Raw genomic sequence first — 18,259 nt, 5'->3', positions numbered from 1 at the left:
AGGCTGGGGCCACGGGCCTGCCATCTTACAGCTGGAATCTGAGTCAGGCCACGATGAGGTCAGGCATAGGAAGGAAGGATCCCTCTGATGGCACCAGGAAGTCTCTGTCTGGACAGTCATCCTAGCTTCAATCTCAGGACTTCTTGCAAAGGATGGCATGTCTATCTGAAAAACTACTGGAAGTCCTCTAAGATATTCACCAACTTAAGGATGCTTTAAATTAGCTGAAATGTATCAGGAAAAAAAAGCAGTTATTGCTGTTGAATCCCACTGCAGAGCCTGTTAGCTGTGAAGATAACTGAATATTCTCTGCAACCATCATGGGCTGGAGGATCAACTCAGATCTAAAAACGACCTCTGCTCCTTACAGAGAGGCAGGCTCTGGTTTCTTCCTCTCCTCTCCTGTCCTTCAGAAAGTACTCCTTCTACACACACACACACACACACACACACACACACACACACCCTATGCCAGGTGCTAGGGATTCAGAGATGCCTCAGATGCAGATTTGTTGCCCAAAGAATCCATCACTCTGGACAAGGAGATAGACACAAACTGGCAGTGGCTATGAATTCAGGAAGATGTTATGGAAGTCAGAGGGAGGGATTCATCAAATCTAGGGAAGAGGTCATGGGAGACATCTCAGAGCCAATGAAGTCTAAGCAGTCTTGGTTCTTCCTTGATCAGCTGTACGCCTTCCTAAGAGGATGAACATCAGGCTCTGCCAAACTTCCAGCTGCTTCCCTAGCTCACAGCCAAGGGACATTCAGGCCCCATTCCCATCCTCAGCCACACCTTGAGCCTCATTTCCAACTGGTAGGAAGCAGGCATAGCCGAGGGTATTTGCCTAGGACCAATAGTACCATCTGCCCTCTTTGCTTTTGAATTCCTGAGCTAGAGCTCCCCTCCCATACTCAGAAACCCTGGGCTTCTTTAGTTTCCCCCACGTGACCATTACATTTCAGCTCTCTCTACCTCGGGTGGAGCTGCTGCCTTGGCCCACCCTTATCAGGGCAGACAGCCTTTGTTTCTCCTCCTACTTTGAGACTATTACGTGAGCATCGGTCCTGAAGTTCCCTTTACTATTTCTCCCAAAATTCTTTGAACCTCAGTATGGAAAGCCCCACTGTAGAAGCACTCCACCTGCCCTCGAGTTCCAAGGTGGATCCTCAGGTTAAATTCTCATAGTGACACCCACCAGGTGTCAACTGAGCACTGGAACATACAGCTTTTATCCTTACAGAGGTGTCACTTTGAATCTGTACCCACCATTCCTTTGCCATATGACCTTAGGTAAATTACTAACTTCTCTGAGCTTCAGTCTCCTCTCATGTGAAATAGAGACATACATACCATCCAGCTCACAACTGTGAGAATAACTCACAGGAAGCCCAAGACTCTGCTTCTCAGGGAGGCAGGTGGAAAAGGGGCCTCGTGGTTTCCAACCCCCAAACAGCTGTCTCCATCCTAGAATCCTCCCAACAGAGCTGTAGAACCTTATTTCACTTGCTTTTGTTGTCTTTTCCCTTTAGACTAAGAGATCCTTGATGGACTCCAAATCCATTATCTGATTTTTTTTATATTTAGAATACAAGGTTGGAACAGAAAGACGGAATGAAGGTCATAAGCAGTGTCTTAGTGGATCTTTGGACTTGGGCCTGGCTAAACCTAGGCTTACGTTTCTGAGAGTCTGGGGAGAGCGTGTGCTAAAACATTCTCACAGAACATTCTAAAGCAGATGAATATTTTAACCTACCAATCTGGTTCCAATCTCAGCATCTCTCCACTAGCATTCACAATTTGTGATAGTTTAGAATTTGTGAGTTAGCCTGAATTTTACTTTTACATTTCCCATGTAAGGTCTTAGTGAAGATAATTATTTCTGAAGAAAAAAATTTTCCATGTGTAACATATTAAGTATATTAATATGATGTGCCCAGGAAAGATTAATACCCATTAACAGAGGGAGTTATTCTAAGCATGATTTTGATGGGCAGTCGTCTAGGACCTTAGGAGAGAGATGGGACACAACATATTTCTGTGGTTTTATCCTATAATTCACTTTTTAAAATTTGTCAGTCAGAGTCTTTGAGCCCCTCCCCTCTAGCCACACTAGTTCTCGTTATTAATGTGTATTTTAGTAGGGCAGTCCCTGCCCCTGCCAACTGCTGCGCTGTTACTCTTGTTGAGGATGAAGGAAAAGAGGAAAGAGAAATGAGTTTTAAAGGTCCAAGCCCAGAACCCTTACTGATTCTTTGTGTCCTTGGACAAGTTATCAACCCTTGCTGAGCATTTCAGTGGTATTCAACTCTCTATGTTGGCTCCAATCACTTTCACAGCCTCATTTCTTCCCTAAATCCTCTAACCTTCCAGTCAAACAGTCTTAATTCCCATCCCAGGAACATGCCCTTTGCTCTCCTCTTCTGTTCACTAGGAATGCTCTACTTTTCTTACCATAAAAATCCTATGCATCATTCATGACTCACACGAGAAACCCTTGTCTCTTATTAAGCTCCTTTCCCAGTTGGTTGTGAGCCTTCCGTTACCATCTTTGGGGGCATTTTAAATCACAGTCTAGCTGACATCAGAATTCTTGTAGATGCATCCTTTTTCCCATTGCTGGATTGTAAGCTCTTTAAAGACAGACTAATATCATCTATACCCACATAAGTCCACACTGTAAACTTGAATCCACATAAATCCTCTACTGTAAGAATTCTTACTTAGGAGTTCTGAGTGCAAAGCCCAGTGCAATCGTTAATTTTATGTGCAAACTTGAATAGATTAATATGTGTAAACTTGAACAGATACTCACATTGGTAAAATTATTTCTGAGTGTGTCTGGAAGGTTTAGCATTTGAATCAATAGACGGAGTAAAAAAAGATCTGCCCTCACCAGTGTGGGCGAGCATCATCCCATCTGTTGAGGGCACAGATAAAGAAAGGAGGAGGAAAGGCAAATCAGTTCTCTCTTTCTAAGAGAGACATCCATCTTCTGCTGGTAGACCTCAGAATTCTCATTCTCAAACCTGACTCTAAATTATACCACTGGCTTTCCTGGTTCTGCAGTGTCCAGTCAGTGTATCATGGGACTTCTTGGCCTCTATAATCATGCAAGCCATCTCCCTAACACTAAAACTAACCCTACTTATCATCTCTACCTCAACCTTTCCCTCTGTCCCCTGTTGATTCTCTGCAGTATTGAGTAATATTCCCTATATCTGTATTTTTATTAAATGGCTAAAAGAACCTCAGTTTCCTTAGATTTCAAATGCAGATAATGTTCTGTGTTTTGTGCTGCCTCTGAGAGTGAATCATAAACTTTGAAGTTCTCTCACTTGCAAGGTATGGGATGGTTCTGGCTTTCTTGCATGAACAGTGTGGCAATTCATCAGGAATTAAGTAGCAAATCTATTTTGAGGACTTCAGCATAGAGATGCATGCCAGGTCCAGGAATGTCCAGATCTGAGACTGACAATTCCTCATTGTTACAAATTGGGGCTGGCCAGGTTTCTGATGCTGTGTGGAATTCTGAGCTGGTTCCCAGTCAGGCTTCTTACCCCTTTAAATGCACTTTCCTAATCTCTTCATCCAATATCCAGTAAAGAAATGTTGGCTAAGTCCTACTATGAAACATGACTTGGTCTAAGGCATGCCCTGGGAAAACAAAGATTTACCCAATATCAACCCGTCCTTCTAGGGAATGGCAGACATGGGAACCAGCAATGACAACCAAAGAGACATATGTGATGGTAGAGGGTAAGGATAATGGTGGCCCAAAGCAGAGAGCTCAGAGGACCTGAGAAATCATGCTGTGTGTCTATTGTTTCCTTTGGACTGTGGATTACATAAACTAACTTTACATCACACTTATTCTCTGACTTTAGTTTCTAGGTCTTAAATCACATTTATTCTGTAGCCTTAGTCTTTCTTTTCTACATAAGAAGGCCACTGGGCTCAGTGGACTCCTAGATCTTATCCCATAATGCCCACCTCTTAATGATTTTATGTTCATTCTCCTGGGTACCACACTAGTCTTCATTGTACTCTTCATGGTTTTCAAAAGGGTAGAGGCTTCCTTAGAGCTCCAAGACTCACCAAAGAGAAGGTCTGGCATTGATGGGATTGACTCTGACACTTCCATAGAGATTTCAGGTCTTGGTGTCCCAGTCAGTGCTGGGCATGGCCAGGCCTGCTCTGGGACTTTTCCTGCCTTCTTGCTAAGTCATGGGGTAGGCTCTTTCCTGTGAGTATTGAACCTGGGGGTGCAATGGTGAACAAAACCCCATATAGTTCCTAGCCTCATGGAGTTCATGGTCTAGTTGGAGAGTAGACTTAATAAAACAGTCATATAAAGGAATGTATAATTACATCCTGAGTTAAGTGCTTGAGAGTAAGAAACATAGTCCTCGGAGAGCCAGTATAATGAGGATTGAAAAATGGTTTAGCAGCATGGGATCATTATTGAGAGTTGTTTTGTCAGAGTGATGAGTCCAGAAGCCCTTTGAGAGTGGACTGAGGAGGAAGTTGGATGTGAGGAAGTAGAGATGGCCAATGTGTATGTTTCTTAATTAGTAAGAACTGAAAAGGCTAGAAGGAAGCTTTAAGATCTTTTATGGAAGGTTCTTTAAGAAAAGGTTATAAAGAGATCCACAGACATTATTTTTTTGTAATCTTTAGAACAATCTTGTGACAGAAGAGGGTCAGGTTTTGTTCCCATTTGACAGGGGAAGGAGAAGGGTATTCCAGAAAGATGTTGTGTTTTGAATAGAGTCTTCATAGCAGAGCCAGGATGGGAGCTGAGGTCCCCAGAATCTCTACCCTCCTCCTCTCCCTGCAGGCTGGCTGTTTACTGCCTTCTGAATGGATGAGAATTGTTTTCCACACACTCAAGATATCTTCATTACTTTTTTCTTTCCTCTTCAGTTCTTTAAGATTCAGGACCATGGTCAGAGCCCGCACAGCTGTCAGTAAACACTGAGGTAAGCTTAGAGCCTTAGCCCATGAGATTAGCAGTGCTTTTGTAAGTTGGTTTTCTCAGCAAATATCAGCAGAGCCTATACCAAGAATCAGGTACTATGAGGGGTCCTGCAGAAACAGGACTGGAAAACTTCCCTTTAGGAGCCTACAGTTTAGGATGGAGAAAAAAACACGGACCCAGTCAGATGCACGCATGGATGGTGGAATTATAAAGGAGCATGAGAGTCAAAGAAGGTGTGCTGGAAGAGGCCTTGGAGTGAATCTTGAAGAGAGCGATGGCCGTAAGGAACCTCTGAGAATTCTAATAGGGCACATGACAAGGTCACATGTGTGTTTTACAAAAATCCCTCTCATACAATGTGAGAATGGGTAGAGGTGAGGAAAGAGACAGGATGACTCAGGAGCCTAAGAGGAAGGAATCTCATCAAGCACATTCTGAAACACATAGCGTGGCTTTAATCTTGCTTGCAAGAGAAGATGGAAATGTTCTGGCTTTGCACGTTTCCTTTTGGCACAGAGAAGTTTCACTCTCTCGATCAGCTGAAGCTGACAGTGTGAGGGAATTGTGTTGTTGGTGGAGAGGAGGAAAATGGAATGCAGAGAAAGGGGGAGGATAATTTGGTTTGTCGAATAGTTATCATGCGTTGGCACTGTGCTAGGTGCTTTTCACATATGCGTATTTAATTCTCCCAACAATCCAGGAAGAAGGTAGGCCCCCAGTTTTCACAGAGAAACTGAGGATCAGAAAAGGTTAGTAATTGGGGCCATGTCCACATATAAAAATAAAAGGAAGAGTCAAGATTTGAACCCAAGCCTATGAGGCTCCAGGTGCCTCCCCTTCAGTCCATACGCATTTTTTCGTTCAGTGAAGACCCAGCTGCTGGAGAAGAATAATAGTTCTGGGCGGCCCCCCTTCACTTCCGTAGTCCACACGAGAAGCAATCACGTTAAGCATGTTTTTCTCAGCTCTTATCCAGGAGCTCTGGAAGCCCACAAATGGACTAAGCATCAGTCACATGGTCACTTCTGGGTCTCCCCTTCAGTCCATACGCATTTTTTCGTTCAGTGAAGACCCAGCTGCTGGAGAAGAATAATAGTTCTGGGCGGCCCCCCTTCACTCGCGTAGTCCACACGAGAAGCAATCACGTTAAGCATGTTTTTCTCAGCTCTTATCCAGGAGCTCTGGAAGCCCACAAATGGACTAAGCATCAGTCACATGGTCACTTCTGGGTTGGGTGGGCTTTTTTTTTTTTTTCTTTTTGCTAACCCATCGTACCCCATCTTGCAGAAAAGAGTGCTTCTGTATTCAGGGATAAGAAGATAAGAGGTTTCATATTGGTGCCAATTACCTGCTTTGACACCCCTGGGGTGCACTTGGCCCCCAAGTGTTGGACTGCGCCATTCTCTCTGGGCTTTTTGTGGCTGCTGTGGCGGCGTCTGCCGCAGAGCCCAAGGAAGCTTTATGGGAATGGTCACACTCCAGTGCCCAGCCTACTTGTTGGAACTTTCCAGAAATATTGCACTGCAGACATTTTCCACACCGTTATGCTAATGGAATCAGGAAAAATCAATTGTCCTTAAGGAACAGGGGAATGAGACGTGCTGTAAATGCCACAGGATGAGTGATTGGTTGATTGCTTGCCGGCGATCGGAGCGCGTCTCATCCCTACATTATTCTGATGAATTTTTATGGCATGCCTCCTTTCTTGCTTGCTCCCTCCCCCACCCAACCCCCCTTAGCTGGGGAAGAAGGTTTATGGCTTGCAGCTTCTCAGTTGATTGAATGCAGCTGGCATTGTTGCAGCAGAGGACAAATAGGTACATTTGCTTTACAGGCTGAGAAAAGTGGGTTTGGAGAAATTGCACCGCCATGTCCCTCTGCAACAAAAGCACCCTTAAAAATGCAGATATTTTTTATGAAATGACTTTATTCTCCTTGTTGTCCCTAATCTTCCTATCAGAGGAAAGGGCAAAAGAAAGAAAGAAAGAAAGGTTAGGGGGAAGAAATATATGGCTAGCATTTCTGCGGAAATCCAATTTTTCATTCTTATCACAAAGGAAGCTAACGAAGGCATTTCATTAGTATTCATTTTAAGCTGATGTGATTTTTCTCCTCTTTGCTAACACAAAAATAAATAAATAAATAAATAAATAAATACACAGTCGAGCTACGTCTGGGAAACTGCCGACAAGGCAGCTTGGAGCAGAGGTCAGCATTTTCTGGAATGAGTGCACATTGCATTCAGCAAGGTGGCCAAGAAAATGGATCCAGCTCAAAAAAGAAGCCATCTGGGGCAGGGAGGAGACAAAGTTTGGGTAGAGACAGGTCTCTTGGCTTTCAGAGCTGGTGTCCAGTGTGGCAATGGCAGTTCAGGGACAGAGAAAGCCATCAGGCTGTGATTGCTGTTTTCCATGGGGAGGTAGCTGCGTGGATGCTCTCAGTGCCTGGCTGCTGGTTCTGGTGCTGAGGTTGGTTTAGCTCTGGTCAGGGGATCGGGGAGTTCCTTCTGTTGTTTGTTTTTTCCTGCTCATTCTTCAAGGACAGCTAAGCCCCACTGAAGGTTGAGAAATTCGATTGGGTGAAAATCTGGCAGTGTTTGGCTGGAAAGAGGGGATTTAGGGACACATGTTCTCCTCATCCATCCAAAGAGGCATGGTGGATAGAGGAGCAAGCTTATTGTACTGGGTTCCAGAGGGGTCAAATAGGATCAGCTTGTGGATGTGCCAGGGAGACAGAGAAATCCACTAGATTTGAGACAGCATTTCAGATCAAATATGTGCTGAGCAGGTCCCTAGGCATGTTGTCCACTTCTCTGAACCTCAACATGCTTGCAAAAGGAAGCAAATGAAAATAAAACACAACCTAACACAAACTCCTAGAAGGAACGATAGCTTACAGTGCTGGGAAGAGGGTATTAGTGACCCCTTTGTAAAGAAAGGGAGCTCCTGATTCAGAGAGATCATAAGCAGCACAGTCTTCTAGATCCATCAGCTGAGATCCTCCTCGCTCAGCTGCTTCTTGGGGTTGCTGGGAAGAGAAGGTAAAACAAGTGGCCCAATATTCTTGATTCTTAGATGAAAATCCTTGCCCAGTTCCCCTCAAATGCCATTGATATATTTCCATCTTTCCTTTGGCTGTATACCCTCAGAGGACAATATCTCTTTGCACTGTCTGTGTTTAATTCAGATGTTGCAGCAACTCCCGACTTGCCTCGTTGTTTGATACACTCCCTGGCCCTGCCTGTGTTATTGCCCCTGTGTGCAACATTCTTGTCTACCTTTTCCATGTGGCGATGCTGCACTCATCTTTCAACTCCAATGCCACCACCTCTGGGAAGACTTCCTGGAAACCCTACACAGGGTGTTAATTCTCTCTGCCCTTTTCTTCTGTCACTGTGTGTTTGATCCTAGGTACTGGCAATAGCCAAAGAGCAGAGGGAGTGTAGTCATAGTAGCAGGCTGACCTGGGTTCAAATACTGGCAGTGGTATATAACCGTGGGTGAGTTAACTAAGTTCCCTAAGCCTTGCTTTTCTCATTGATCAATGGTGGTAATAGTCATAACTACTCCAAAAGGCTACTTGCAGGACTCAACAGGACAACTATTTATAAAGTACTTTGCTCAAAGACTGGAACACAGGTGACCTTAAGGAATTTAAAATGAATGAATAAAGTTTCTTATTGTTTAGCTAGAAATCTCAAAAGAGACATGTTTTTTTCAGTTCCCTCCCTTTGATCCAGTTTCCCCTTGCCTGAACTTTCCACGCATGTCCTATGCATGATAATACCTGAACATGCCAGGCAATAAAGGCAGACCCAGGATAGAATTAGGGTGTCTTCCTTCCATTCAGAACCGAGGGTCCTATCTTCTCTACCTGCCTCCCCTGCCCCGCCTCCCAAGAGCCAGAGGCACCAGAGTGTTGCTATGAGGGGTGGCTCACTGGTGAGAGATCTAGAACCACTTCCATCCCTGCTTGCTGGCGTGACCTTGTGGCCCTCAGAATTGTCATCGATTGTAGGTGATAATACTTCTGCCAGACCTGTGAGAGCTAAAGAGGAGGATGCTTTGTCTTCTGTTATGCCTAGCAGGTGATGACAAGATTGCCCTGCTGCAGTTGTCTGGTTGTTATTGCCTCTCAAACTTAAAACGTCCCCACAGCCAAGGTCCTGGAGCCAGTCTGTTAGAGGAGATGGCTCTGCCCTTGAAAGCCACTCTCTTGGTCGGCATTTCCTGTGGGTAATTTGAAACTGGGGCTCAGAGAACTGAACTCCAGTTAATGGTTTTCAATAAAGGATTAAGTGCTGCTCATCAGGCTGGCATTGGGACCTGGCTTCCCGGAAGGGGGAGAGTGCTGGGGGGGTCGTTGCATGCATTTAGGGATGTGTTTGCATTTTCCGGTCAGTTAGGCAGCCTGATGAAAAAAGGATAAGATCAGGCCACAGCAGCCAGAAGGTGGAATGGGGAGGGGGCAGGAGAGGCTCAGGCCCAGGCTACAAAGGCTGCAGGGTGGGACTAACAACGGTCAGACCATTAGAGCTGATCAGCTGTTTCCACAAAGTGCCTATCAGGCACCTGGCTAGTGCCTCTTCCCTGCAGCAGCCTCTTCTAGCAGGAATGCTGGACTTTTTTCTGATCATGTTGCCTTGAACATCAGACTTCACCACTAGAACAACCAAGGCTCTTGTTGCATGCTTTCTGCATAAAATAACTATGCCAAGCTTTATTTATCTATAACCCCGGAAGGTCGCAGTTACTTTCATCACTCTTGTTTTTCATATGAGGAAACCGCACAGAGAAGTTAAGTAAACTGCCCAAAGTCACACAGCTTCTGTGCCTTATTGCCTCACACAGGGTCTCAGAATCATTATCTCCAGCTGGCATGGCAGGGCCAGTTTCTCCATCTTCCAGGTGAGGAGATGGGGAGAGGGGGGGATCCAGAATTTTTTAGTAGGCATCAAAAGCTTTAAAAATGTTCATGTTCTATTCTTAGGTGTATTTCTGTTTCTGGGAGCCTGACCTAATCCTGCAAAAAGAAGATAATTCCAAATAAAAGATTATTTATATTAAATGATTGGAGGCAATTTAAGTGCCTGATCATGGGAAATGGTTATGTAAAATCTGTTTACACTGACAGTCTGCAGCCATGGAAAATAATGTTTCTGAGGGCAAACATGTTTGTGATATATAAAAAAAGTAAAATCAAATTGTATGAATAATAAAATTCCAAATATATTTTCAACATGCGGAAGACATGCAAAATAATAGTTGCTGCATTAGGATGATAAAATTGCAGGTACTTTTCTTTTGTTTTTCAAATGTTCTCTAATATATTCTTTCCATTATAGGTAAACTGATGGGCGTGGTGCAGGATATTACCGGCTGACCCAGGAAAGTTAGACCTTCACACTATGTATCAGTTTCTAGCCAGGATACTACAGATAAATCTCCTTTGCTCAGGGTTGCCATATTTGACGAAATTAGACATAATGTACCCAGCACAGCGCCTGTGCATAGAAGGCGACTAAGTGATGTCAATTACTCCCCTGAGCCTTATTCTGTTTTTCCAACTTTTTGAGATTTGCACAGGGAAGATGGGACAGCTGGGCCTAAACCCTTGTTTCAGAGGCGAGGGAACCTCAGAGGCAGATGGAGGCATCTCCCGCCTCCATCCCCTGACACCACCAAAAGAATGCAGGCCTGACCTCCAGGGCCAACAGCACCTGAAGCCCAAGGGGGCCCTGTGATGTGCTCTTTCTGAAGGCCCCTCTATAACTTCTTATAAGCTGGCCTTCTGGGCAGCATCTCCCTGGCATGTCTGGGGCACAGAGCCTTGTGGTTCTGATGCTGCCTGCTTGGTCCATTCCATGTTCTCTAGAACTCCTTATTAGTGTTGACTCCATGATTGCTGGGGACAGGGGTGAGGGTCTGTACCAGGGACTTTCACTTACTTCTGCTTACCAAATCCTCCACACATGCTTCATGAAGGGGGCAAAGCATGGTAATTAAAAAGTCACATACAGAGCAGCTTCTCCTCCGTAGTTGGTTCCCTGGCCTTGCCAATTCTGTCTTCTTAGCGTTTCTATAGAATCTTTCTGCACCAGCCCTCCGCATGGGTCACTCTCTCTGCCATCTTTAGAAAACTCAAACCTGACCTCAGGAGAGCAGCCCAGCTCCCTGGCTTCACAACACCAGTCTCTTGTGGTCTGACCACCCACCACGCACAATGACACACAGCCATCTCTTCCTGCTCTCCAGATCCCTTGTAGGGCTCCATGCCCTACGTGTTCCTCGATGCCCTTTTCTGCACCACAAACTTTGACCCCTCCCCTCAAGCCCAGCTCAGATCCCCTCCTGACTCCTATGACACAGCAGTGATTTCCCAGTCTGCTTCCCAACCCCCAGAGCTGGGCATCCCTCGAGGGAATGGCCGTGTCTTTTCATTTCTGCACCCTTCAAGCTTAGCTCAGAGCCTAGCACAGCAAGGGCCCAATGCGTGTTTGCTGAGTGAATTATGAATGACAGTGTGATCTCAGCGATCCCACAAGGGAGGAACAACAGAGCCCTTTGACCTCCTGGGAATAGGAAGTGTTCTCAGCTGAATTCTCCTGGCAGACACTTTTCAGCATTGCCAGCTGCTCACTCCCCAGAGGCCCTGTCTCGCTCAGCTCCCTGACTGGTATAAGAACATTTGGTTGAAAACCTAGCTAGCTGTGGGATTGCAGCCACCACTTCACAGAGACACTATGACAAAGCCTTGACCTGGACAGCTGGGAGGACAGGAAGCCTCATGGTCTGGCCCTGCCACCTCGCAGCCCCATACCGGGCCTCTCTGCGTTCCCATGCTCCAGGCTACAGCCAGACTGTGAAGTTTCCTGAAAGCGTGGTGTGTCTGTGTGTGTGGCTTTTCTTTATGGTTCTTTGTGCCTGGAAATGTTCTCCACCCACCCCTTCCCTCTTTCTGTTGAGGCCAAGGAAATTCCTACTGGTTCTTATGCTTGGTGCACGTGTCACCTTGTCACCTTTTTTTGGGGTCAGGGACCTGCCCTGGGTGTCTTGCAGGCCTTGTGGCACCTCTGTCATTGTGCTAGTCACACTGTATTATCATTACCTATTTATTTTCTTAACAAGCTTGTAACTCCTGATGCAGGACTTAGTCTGACTCACTCTGGTGTCTCTCATACCTGGATCATGGTAGGCACGGATAAACATGTGCTGGGGATTTAAGATTGGATGGATATGTAGGTGACTTGTGCTGGGACCCCTCACCATTGTTCTTAGACAAAGCCAGGACCTGACCTAGGCCAAGTATGCATATGGTGCAAGGGTGAGTGTAACAGCATGGTACAAGACACACCCAACCTCTGCCTTTCAGGGTAGGACAAGCACACTGTCCCCAAAAGGAACTAAGCATTTTCTCCAGTGCTGCTGTGAGCTGGGCAGAGAACTGGGCTTCAGAACTAGCTCTGTTTCAAACTGTTTCTGAGCTCCCTCCTCCTGGATCTAAACTTGTTTTCTGCCCTCTAAAATGGGAAATATGGGTGGGTGGGGGGGTTTAGCTCAGTTGCAAAGTGCCAGCCTGGCAAGTCCTGAATTTGATCCCTGGTACAAAAATAAAATAAAATAAAATAAATAAATAAAATAAAATAAAATAGGAACTAGCTTACCTAACAAGTCCTGAATTTGATCCCTGGTACAAAAATAAAATAAAATAAAATAAATAAATAAAATAAAATAGGAACTAGCTTACCTAACAGAGTTATTGTGAGGATTAAGTAAGCTAATGTCTCTGAAATTCTTTGTAAGCTTTTTCTGCTCTCTAGGGGACAAAGACCAGTAACAACACATGACAATGCCCACTAGGGGGAGTGGCAGAGCAGGCCAGATCTTCCTTGTTAGAGATGTAGAAACAAGGTGCCAGCTCTGGGTTAGATCCTCGGCTGGCCCAGTAAGAGGTGACACAGGATGCACCATGATGAAATCTTGGGCTCACGTTTCCTCAACATTTCTTTCCAGAATCAAATGACATTTCTGGGCTATCTCTGAAGTGCCAGAGAAGAAGGAAATTAGAAGAGGTCCAGCCTGATACCAGAGAGGGCAGTACTAACTCTGCCTCATGTAATAAGGTAGCTATGGGCAGGGTGAAAGTATAGGACCTTGGATCCTTTCCTTTAAGCACTGTTTTTCTATGTTTGGCTCAGATACTTGGATTCTAGGCCTCTAGGTGGTGTTGGGTACATTTGCTGCCTTATAGGATGCCACATCAGTGGGACAGGATCTAGGTCTGTGCATACCTTCCTTCCTGGATGCTTGAAACCTGAAGACTTGGCCTCACAGTTGATTAGCATCTTGTTTGCTGGGGCAAGTGGGACCAGACAAGGCCAGCTGGAGGAGAGCTCAGTAACCCAATTTGCTGTGCAAAGAAGCCAGTCTGTCTGGCAAGAGCTAATTGGAAAGCTGTTTCCTCTAAGCCTGGACCCAGGAGGGCTCTAGGCCTGACTGGGTGGGGCCCCTTCAGCTAGTGTAACATCACTTAGTGCTTTGTGGGAGCTGCTCCCGGTGGGAGAGCACTTAGCCCTGGTAATTGGCCAGGCAGGCTCATCATTAATTCATGCCAAACTGGAGGGAGAGAGCGGGGGTCGGGGGGCATAGAGTGGGGGTAGGTGGGAATAAATGAGCTTCTGAAGGGAGGAGTCTGTTTCTGGGCTTGGTTGAAGCAGCTTTGACTTGAAGACCAGTGATTCATTTGCTAACTTGCTGTTGACCTGAGCAAGTTGCCTCAGGAGGCCTTAGTTTCCTAATCTACAGTGGGAGACAATAATCTAGGACCTGTCTATCTCAGAGGAAGGCTTTGAGGATCGAATCCACACATGAGAGTTGCTCTTCTGATGTTCATTTCAATGGGCTCAGGGAGACAGAGCCATTTACATGTAAAGTCATTTTTGCTGTGGGTAGCTTTCAGTCTGTCATCCTTTGGATCAACAGTGTCTTTTAATGATTCCATTTTATCTCTTTTATTGATTTATTGACTCAGTGTGTTATTTTTATGGTTGCTTTAGAGTTTATATTATACATCTTTAAAATCGTAGGCTACCTTCAGGTGATAGTGTGACATTTCACATATACAATATAAGAACCTGCAGTAATGTACTTTCATTTCTTCCCTCCTGGCTTTTACATTAATTTTGCCACACATATAAGCTCTGTAATACATTGTTATTATTTTTGTTTAAACTGCTCATTATTTTAAAAAGAGGTTTAAATAATAATTTTAAATTCTTATTTATTCACCCATGTAGCTACCATTTCTAGTATTTTTTATTCCATTGTGAGGATTCCTATTTCCTATGGGTTGCACTTTCTTCCTGAGTGAATGATTTCCTTCAGTATTTTTTATAGTGCTGTTCTCTGGTGATGAACTCTTTTTTGCTTTTGTATATCAAACATATTTTATCTTCACCCTTGAGAGATATTTTCATTAGATATGGAATTCTAGTAGACAGAACTTTCTTTTTAGACTTTAAAGATGCTGGTCCAGTGTTTTCTGGCTTCCATTATTTCTGACCAAAATGTTGTTTTCACCTTATCTTCATTTCTTTCTATATAATGTATCTTTTTTCATCTGACAGCTTTTAAGATCTTTCATCACTAATTTTGAGAAAATTGATGTGCGTGATGTACTTTTCTTAACTTTCCTGTGTTTGTTTGAGGTTTATCAAGCTTCTTGGATCTGTGGATTTATAGTTTTCTTCAGAAAGTGCAAATAGATACATATTTTTTCCCACAGTTAACTTATATGTTCACTTCAAAATTTCTTTTTTCTGTTTCCTTTTGAATAGTTTCTATTCTATTCCTTCAACTTCAGTAATTTTTTTTTGCAAGGTCTAATTTGTCTTTGACTTGATCCAGTAAAATTTTCACCTCAGACACTGCAGATTTTACCTCTAGAAGTTCAATTTGGGTCTTTTTATATCTTCTGTGACTCTACTAACTTTTTGAATGTAGAGAATATAGTCATAATAACTGTTTAATGCATTTATTTCCCACTCCCAATACCTGGACCAGTCCTTACTGATGCTTCTCCACAATACCAGTCATATTTTCCTGCTTCTTTGAATGCTTAATAGTCTTTGGATTCCAGACATTGTGAATTTTACCTTGGCTATTTTTGTACTTTTAAAAATATTTTTGACCTGTGTTCTGGGATATAGTTTAGCTACTTGGGAACAATTTGATCCTTTTGGATTGAAAGATTTGTTAGGCAGGACCAGAGCAGGTTCTATTCCAGAATCTAGAGCTAATTATTCTCCATAAGTGAGGCAAGATCCATGTGCTCTGTGAATTATATTTTTATATTTTTTCTGTGGATTAGGAAGTTAAGTCCTTTAAATTGGCTGCTAGGAACAGAAGCTATTTTTAATCTTAGGTGAGTTCTAGGTACTGATGGGTATTTCTCTGGCCTTTTATAGTTTTGTCATACATAGGTACTCTGAACTTAAGTGGAAAAGTCTTCACAGATCTCTAGACTTCTAACTATGCAGTGCTTTCTCTCTAGTACTCTGTCCTGTTAATTCTGGTTGCTTTGCTCCCTATGAACTCTGAGATCTGACTTCCAAATTCAGGGAGCCCATCAGATTTCCATGCCTGTGCTAAGGTCTGGGGCAATCCTAGGGGCCACCTCATTTGTTTATTATTCCCTAGACATTGTTGGCCTGTGTTGCCTTATGTCTGCTACCTTGAAAACCATTGCTTCTTATATTTTTGTGTGGAGGAATTGTTTTAGATGGGAAGGAAACCCCTATTTATTTCACCATTTGGTCACAAGTGGAAATTGTGGCAGAAATGAAGATCTTTTAAAGAAAGTATGCTCATATTTCCTAAGCTTGGCAGTTTTGGATTTCCAGGGAAGGATATAGCTGGGTTTGGTAGGCAGAATGGAGAAAAACAATAAAAAGCCAAGGCTCTAAATTCTGTAATCTCACCTTAATTCTCCTACTACTGATAATCTTTAGGACATAGTAAAAATTCCTATTTTATTGTTTAAGATCCTTGTTAGTGCAGGCACATTCAGAAGGGATCCTCAGAGAAGAAAAAGGAGCCCAAGAAAGAAGATGAATAGGTAAAGTTAATCACTGTATAGAATTCCACTTAAACAGAGGGAAAGAAGATGCATCACCAACTGAGATCAGATATCAGCACAAACACTTTCTATACATTATTGAACTTAAAGGTTTTAGTTGATTTGGAGCCACTCACTGAACCTGATCCTAGCCACAAGTAGGAATCCTGTTCTCAGACTGACTGTTTCTGCTCAGGTACAGAGGCATGACTGTGGTTCCAGATTAAGGTCAGATGCGAAGATGTATTAGCTCACAGGATCAAGAGTGGAACTCATTAAGTGCATTCTTATTGTAGTAAACTCCTTAAGAGGTTTTATGACTATCATGTGAGGTTGTCTTCTTTTTCTGGGTTTTGGTTCTCTTTTTAAAAATCTGAGTCTCCATAGCCTCAATGCTGAAGACTATAATTTTGTTCTTCTGAGATTGACTAGTGGTGAGCATATCACTCTTCTAAACCCTCAAACATGCTCCGATTTCTATCCAGTTCTAATACTCCTCTCAGAGCTCACAGTAAATTTGGATCTGGAGGAGGCTAGAAATACTCGTGAGAAGACATTTGCCCAGTCTGTTTTGTGTGACATGCAGTTGTAATACTTTTTACATTACATTATCATTTATATATGATTTCATAATTTGTTTAATTGTTCAGAAAGCATTTACTATTCATCCACCACATACCAGACACTTTCCTAGTTCCTGAGGACAAATCAGTAGATAAGCAAAAATCTATGTCTTTGTGGATCTTAACAGTTTTTGGTGATGGAAGAGAAGCAGTGGCTAATAAATGTAACAGATAATATACAGTGTGTTGTTATGCAATAAATGGTACTGCCTATGAAAATCATCACCACAGTGCCTGACACGTAGTAAGTACCCATGAATTCTTTCTGAGAAAACCAAAGAAGCCATATTGAAAAGCCAGAGGAAGCCAAGTCTCAAAGAATGATGTCAAAGAGGAGAGAACTGTGCTTAGGAAAAACAAGAGTAGAGATTAAAAATGAGGGAAATATCTGGGGAATGGCTAAGATACCCTCCTTGACTAACCTACACAGTAGATCTTGGGAGAACTCAAGTTTTCAGGGCTGGCAGATGGAAGTTGCATCAGCACCACGGAGAGTTCCAGGGAGGCTGGCCTCTGGAATCAGCAGAGAAGGGCTCTTGCTGCTGATTTACCTCACTAACTCAATCCTAAACCAGATGACTCTGTCCTAAATCCAGGCAAGACTGCTGAGTCTGACTTTCAGAATTGGAAACAGAGCCACCTGCACCTTACATTTCTGGTATCTGCTGTTGTTGGAAGCATTTGGAGCAATGAAATCTCTGGGACTGTCACCTGAAGACCTGGGTGTGAATCCTAGTTCTCCCTCTACTTAGTTGTGTGGCTTTAGATGCATTGGTTAGTTTCTCATCTGTTAAGTGAGGATAATGATGTTTACCTCAAAATGGTGTTGTGAGAACTAAGTAGGATAGAGCTAGCAAAGCAACTTGTGCAGTTCCAGGAATATAAAAACTACCTTGCCACACTTTGTTGAAATGTGAGTGAAATCCCTAGCAATGTCAGAGCTTTTCTGGGGATGATGCACAGGATTTCATCCTAGATTTGAGGGAGATGACATTCTAAGCAGAAAGAACAGCAGGAACAAAAGCAGAGAGGCATGAAAGTGAATGGCTTGTCCAGGAAATGGAGAGTAGTTTAATGAGATTGAAGCTATTCAGCTGCCACTTTTGTTCTGAGGTCTCTTGCACCACTATTTTCAGCACAGAACACTCTGTTGAACCTCCAGACTTTATTTCCAGCTAGCTTATTGTGCATCTCAGTTGAAAGTCCTACCTGCACCTCTAACCTACCTTTCCAAAACAGAATTCATCACTTTCCCCCAATGTACACACTTCAGATGGCATGTCAGAAGGAAGGAGGGTGTCTTATGAGTGGTTTTAAATTGGTGAAAGTTTTCTTAAAGAACATCATGACCTTATTCTCCTTTCCAACTAAGAGCAGAAAATAAAGAATGGTTTAACCTACAGCACGAGAGAATTGGGTTACAGAAGGAAGGACTTCCAATATCATAGATGGTATAGAGCTCACAAGGCTTGCTCCAAGGAGGCAATGCAATTCTCTTCCCCAAGGAAGAGGAGACATCATGTAGATGGAATGTTCTGC

This window comes from Fukomys damarensis, unplaced genomic scaffold (genome assembly GCF_012274545.1).
Source record: "Fukomys damarensis isolate Sample0158 unplaced genomic scaffold, DMR_v1.0_HiC HiC_scaffold_23, whole genome shotgun sequence".
Lineage (NCBI taxonomy): Eukaryota > Metazoa > Chordata > Mammalia > Rodentia > Bathyergidae > Fukomys > Fukomys damarensis.
This window is presented reverse-complemented; position numbering follows the sequence as displayed.